The sequence below is a fragment of the Echinops telfairi genome, unplaced genomic scaffold, assembly GCF_000313985.2.
Source record: "Echinops telfairi isolate 266 unplaced genomic scaffold, ASM31398v2 ScPeMD7_2;HRSCAF=8, whole genome shotgun sequence".
NCBI lineage: Eukaryota > Metazoa > Chordata > Mammalia > Afrosoricida > Tenrecidae > Echinops > Echinops telfairi.
In genome coordinates, this window is record NW_022103898.1 from 25,966,309 (window position 1) to 25,972,888 (window position 6,580).

The 6,580-nt window shown below is 44.4% G+C and overlaps 1 pseudogene; it reads right to left on the bottom strand.

Moving 5' to 3' along the window:
- Positions 1–613: 613 nt before the first annotated feature.
- LOC101647500 lies at positions 614–999 on the bottom strand (annotated as a pseudogene).
- Between the last annotated feature and the right edge of the window lie 5,581 nt (positions 1,000–6,580).

The window sequence follows — 6,580 nt, forward strand, 5'->3', positions numbered from 1 at the left end:
ACTCAGTGGCAGTGAGTTTGGTGGTTTTTACTTTATAAGTAGGCAGCCTTGCTTTTCAACTCCATTGCCTCTCATTGTCTCTCATCAGCCTCCCTCTTGTCATAGAGGGATTGTCTGAATAGGGCTGACAAATAAAGTACAAGGCACCCAATTGAATTTCAAAGAAATAGTAAAAGGAATTTTTAGTATAAGGATGTTTCAAATATAGCATGAATGCCCTGAATTTTTTATTTTCAATCCAGTAACTCGAGTTTAACACCTAATCAGTAAATCGGAAATGTTCTGGATAAATGACAGGCTCTCCAGTTTGCCATCACTCCACAATAAAATACCCCTGACTGCTTTTGCTCAGTTACGCTACCTATCTGGTACCTGCAGGCATTTCCGTTTGCAAGGCCTATGTTCCTATTAGCTGCTAGTCAAGAAGGCTGTCTGCTTCTGCACGGTAGACGGTGGCAGTCACGTGAAAGATGGGCAGAGAATGAACTAAGGCAAACACAGGGGAGTGACGAGAAAAGAGGGATGGATTTCAAATCCTAAGTAGATGATTGCTCGTTTTGTGTGTGTGTGTGTCTCAAGTTTATTGAAAATATTATAGCATTGTGGATAAGATTTAAATGGCTCCATGTGGTGTTTTGAAATTCATTTCAACTGTGGGCTGAGTGACCTGCAGGTGGGACAGACCACCAAAGTCCAAAAGCTTCAACATTTCCTTAGTGTCTGGATTCACTTCAATAATCTCCTGGTCCAGGGCTGAGACCTCAGGAACGTAACTCTCTCTCCTTTCTCTCTGCTCCCCCTCTCATGGGCCCCTCTGAAGCCTCTTCATCAAGCGTGCGACACAGCCCGTATCTTGTTGCGCAGCTTCTTGCTGGGAGTAATGGCGATCTCCTCGCACACGGGCTGGTTGGTGTGGAAGTCATCACCCAGGCGTGTGCAGCATTTCTCAATGGTGACCTGGGCCGCCTTCTTCACGGTTTTGGTGCGAACGCGGCCCATGTTGGTGGGTCTGTGATAAAAGAGCTAGATGATTGTTTTTAAATGATGCCAGGTGCCTCACCAGGGCTGCCAAACGAACCCGGTAACCCAGGTAGGAATACAAGAGGTAGAGAAGGTTGTGGTGTAAGGTGGCACCTTTGCACTTATCCTTGATGGGGTTCTCAGGAAAGAGGTAGAGATTGAAGATATAGATTGAAAGCCAGAAACATATGGGTAATTGTTGAGAAATGAAGGGAGTTGGGGTTTCCTAAAGAGAAGCTATCGCAGATTTAAAGAAATTAAGGCCTATGAAACACAATATTCAAGGGCAGTAGTGGAAGCACCCAGCTAAGGGACTCCTGGGTCGTCAGAGAAGTAAGAGTCCAGGTGATAATTTGGGTTGGGTTCAGGGAGGGGTGGTTCTTCACCTGGCCTTGGCTGGGCGCAGGCACGTGCCATTAGCGGCAAGTCAATTAGGTACTCTGCTTCTCCAGGTGTTTTACAGCATCTGCTGTGTCACAATTGCCAATGTTCTTTGGCCAAAGCAAGTCACATGGCCAATCCATACACAAGGAGCATAGACTAAACAGAGTCTACCTTTTGATGAGAGGATCTGCAACAGGGGAAGCATTTGCGGTCATCTTTACAAGCTGCATGAAAGCATTGTTATTCCCCTTATAGGTGAGGAAACTGTTTCAATAACTTGTTTATGCTCACACAGCTAGTAACTGGGAGCATTAGGATTTGAACCCAGGTAGCGTGTCTCCATCAGGGTGTCACTTATGGCCAGTGAGGCGAAACCGGAACAGATCTGTATTAATAAAATGCCGGTGAACTGGAACAATAAACAGAATGGGAAAATGACAGGTTGACACCCTGCTAGAAACATAATCTCCCTCATGGAAAACAAGGGCAGTGTGAGTTCTGCATAATTGCTCTCTCCCTTTTTAATCATTTGATCGGGAACTCTTACAGATATCATAGCATTCCACAGTTCAAACACATCAAGTAGTGTTGTACCATTGCTGCCACAATCAGTTTCAAAACATTTTCTTACTCCTTGATATCAGCTCCCCTTTATCCCCTCTCTCCCCCACCATACGCCCCAGGTACCCTTAATCCACTTTTTTTCTATAGTAGTACTTCCTTCCCCACCTCCACATCTTACACAATCCAATATATATATATATATATTCATATACAATTCTGCTGCTCGGTCACATCAAGTGGGGTTATACAGTCATCAATACTATCGGCTCCCTATTTCTGTAGCTCCCCCTCTTTCCTCAGGGGACCCATTACTCCTGTTATTGTTTCTGATGGGTTATCTATCTTGACTTTCATGTACTAAACAATCTTAAATACACAAATGAACACACACAAATCTAACATGATTAGTGAGGTAAAACAACTAAAAACCATAATAGTTAGGGGAGGACATGTTAAAGAACTAGAGGATAGTTATGTGGTTCACCAGTGCCATACAGCACCCTGCATTTATCAACAACCAAATCTCTTGGCTCTGGTGAAGACAGCATTGCCTGGATCAAAGAGGGCTGCCGGTAGTGCTCCTTTGAATGTGCGTTGCTCTCCACAGTTCTGGCAAGATACAGCCTTACACCCTGGGCTTCTGAAAGGTTTCATTGCACCTCGTCCAAATAGTCCATTTGTAATTTTCCCTGTTCTGGTTACTCTTCTTCATCGTATTTTTTTTAATTGCTTTGCTTCTGTAGAATAATTCTGCTTTGTTGGTGATGACTGACTCAGTTTGGTTCAGCTTGAAGACCTGCTCTCCATAAAATGAATGCCCCACACGATTCCCTCACTCAGGATAAACACCTGGTACTCAACCCAAATGGACCTTTCTTTGGTTCACACAAAAGCAAAATCCTACAGGGCGGTCCCACTTGGTCCCCTAAGGCCATGATGAGCAGTTGGAAGCCACTCAATGGCAGTGGGTTTTTCAGTTTGAAAACCAGAGGGAATTGTCAAAAGCTTTATTTAGCCGAAGGTGTGGAAACAAACATTGCTTCTTGCGCCACAAGAAAGGAATAGAGAAGTAGAGCAGAGATCAAAACCGACAGCAAGTTTAGGAACACGAACTAAGGGACAGTTTGAAGGGAAGTGGGGTCACTTGTTTTGCCAGTGAGCCTTTGACAGATGTTCCTCAGACGTTAGCCTCATGCCCACACACTGGCTGAAAAGCAAGTTTGGGTGAAATTAAAACCTTACGTAAACACCACAAGGCTCAGAGTTCAGAGGTACCTTTCACGTCTTTCAGTGTCACAGCAAAACAAGGGGGAGGAAGGACAGTGCTCTAAATGAATTCGTGGAAGACAATGCCTACTTCCTTTCTTGAGATGAAGGGACTTCAGTGTGCGTGCTGTGGTTGTGTGCCTGGGGGTCCATTCAGGCCCACAGTGGCAGGGGGCTCTACAGGCCCGTGGAGAACTTCCCCTGGGGTTTCCTAGGCTGTAATCTTGATGGAAGCAGATTGCCAGGTATTTTCTCCTGTTGAGCTACTGGTGGATTTGAACTGCCAGCCCTTCGGTTTGCAGCAGAGTGGTTAGCCATTGTGTCATGAAGGTTCATTAGTGTGAGACTCGCTGCCAGAGTCAATTCTCACTCATAGTGACCCTATAGGACACAGTAAAATTGCCCCTGTGGGATTCTCAGACTGTAACGCTTTACAGAGGTACAAAGCCTCACCTTTCCCCCATGGAGTGACTGGTGGTATTTAACTACTGACCGTGTGGCTAGCAGCCCAGTGTGTAACCTCTAAACCACCAGGGTTATTTAGTGTGTGTAGGAATCATTAATGGGGGATGAGGAAGTTTGTCTAAAGTGCAGGTTCTTGAGGAGAAAACAACGGGACGGATGGTTCCAGGCACAGGGGAGAGAAGGAGGTAGGGGAAAAGGAGTGGGGAGCCAACAATCCCCAGGGAACAACAAGAGATCTAAAATCGATGGCCAGGTGGGCATAGAATGCCTGGTGGGGATATCCCCTCACAGAAGGATCACGAGGAAGGGACAAACCAGCCAGGGTACAGCATACTTACTAAATCATCATATATTCTTAAAATATGATCTAGGTGAATAGATGATGACTTAGTAAGTAAGCCTTGGAGGAGTTGAAAAGCAGAGTGGATAAAGCTATTCCAGGTCAGGACTCGAGTATAAAATTCTTTAAGCAGAATCATATTTCCTAGCAAAGGCAATTCTTCATTTGAATGGAAGTCTTCACTTATTCACCAACACCATCTTTCAAAAAAAATTACTTTTTTTCAGTAAAAAGTTTCCTTACACGAGGAAAACAGTGGATGGTCATGCTTATGCATTGTAATGTTGCATAGAATCATGTAGACAGGGGACGGGATCTATACATGCATGATAGGTGACTGGCTAAATATAGATCCTGCTACAAGCGTACAATGGCATACGGGATGAGGAAGCTTTTCGAGGCCTTTCTTCCTAGTCTGTCTTCATCTGGAAGCTCTGCTGAAATCTGCCCACTCGGGGTGGGGTGATCGGGCTGGTGTCTGCAATGCGGTGGCACATTGTACAGCATCACTGCAGCACACCACACCTGCAGACAGGTGGTAGAATAAATATTTGAGGGAGCCGCATGTATTTGTGGGAGGATTCCATGATCTCTGAATTCTCGTTTTCCACAAGTGCTTTGAAGTCCCCTCATAGAATGATAAATATGCTGTGGGGCAAAGTATTTAAATGAACTGGAGGAAGGAAGGTAAAAAGTGGGGGAAAGAAGTAGGGAAAGGAGGGGGAAATACAGGAAGAAGGGAAAGATTGATATCTTACCTATGCCTGTATAGAGCTGCTGTGAGTTGGCATCAACTTGATGCCGGTGAATTTAGGGTGTTTTTTTTGTTTATCGCAGAGGTGTCAGGGATTGACAGTCAAGAAAGTTCTCAGAATGATACTTCCACATGAGATTTTCAGAAAGACATATTTGGCCACAACTTTAAACTGTTGTCCCCTTACCAAAATCATACCATCTATAGCCTATTTTGAATTAATATTTTGAAATCTACATTTACCTTTTAACTAGTATGATTTAGGCCCCTTATGCTTGGGGTTTGGTTGAAAATTAAGAGAGCTCACACTGAAGTAACCATATGTTTGTGTTTCTTCACTTTTTCATCCCTCTGGGAGTGTCAAGCAATTTTCATACTCTTGCCTCTGTCCTATGTGGCTGTGCATCAGTATGCTTATTTAGAGTTAAGGACAGACTCAGGAAGCCAGGCTGGGGTTTTATTGAGTTAAATATAAATCCTTCTTTGAAAAAATATATTGAAAATGGTCCTATTTAGCATTAGCCAGCTGGACTCAGTTTAGATGATTCCAATTTTGTTCACAACAGCTAAAGCGTCACAGTCAGGAGCCAATCGAACATATGCCTTCTTCTCACCATCAGGCCTGATGGTGTTGACCTTGGCCATGTCAATGTCATAGAGCTTCCTCACAGCCTGTTTGGTCTGGTGCTGGTTGGCCTTGAAATCCACAATGAACACAAGTGTATTATTATCGTCGGGCTTCTTCATGGTAGATTCCATGGTCAAGGGGAACTTGATGGCATCATGGTCTGGCTTGCTTCTCCTGGGGGTGCTCTTCTGAGGGTCTTTGGGCTGCCTGCTCAGCCTCAGGGTCTTGGGCTGCGGAAGGTGAGTGTGATGTGTGGATCTTCTTTGTGTGTGTGTGTGTGTGTGTGTGTGTGTGTGTAGCTATGGACGGCCTTTCAACAAAGCCTTCTTGGTCTTTAACACCTTTGCTTTGGCTTCTGTTTGGGGAGGGGCAGGGGTTTCCTTCTTTGCCTTTAGCACAATCTTCAGAAAAAGGCTAAGATTATTTTTCACAGTAGCATCTCAAACCAAAATCTGATTCTTGAAATTTTATATATGGGTTGGTATGGTTTGTAAAGGGGTATATTTGCAAGCTGTGGATTCTTTTTTGTTTTTTTATTCCCCCTTATGCCCTCCCACCTCCTTTCTAAACCACCAGCTACTCCTTGGGAGAAAGATGGGGCTTTGTACTCCTGAAAAGAGTGACAGGCTCAGAAACTCACAGGGACAGTTCTACCCTGTCCTATAGGGTCACTATGAGTTGGCATTGACCGGACAGCAGTGGATTTTTGTTTTGTTTAATTCATTTCAAAGAGACTACATATAAAAAGGAGAAAAGGCATGCTAGTGGCATAGCAAGTTACGAATTGAGCTGCTAACTGCAAGATCAGTGATTCAAACCCACCAGTTTTTTTCATGGGAGAAGGATGAGGTTGTCTGCTCTGGTAAAAATTTAGGAGTCTTGGGAACCCAAAGAGGTAGTTCTACTCTGTCCTATAGGGTCACTATGAGTCAGAATTGGCTCAATGGCTGTGAGTCTGGTATTTGGGTTATATATTTATTAATAGAAGGAGTCCTAGTGATGCAGTGGGCTGAGCATTAGACTGCTAACTGAAAGGTTGGTGGTTCAAACCCTGCAGTTGCTCCGGGGGAGAAAGATGAGGTGGTCTACCCCTGTAAAGAGTCTCAGTCTCAGAAACTCTAAGTGCAGTTCTACACTGCACCACAGGGTTACTCTGAGT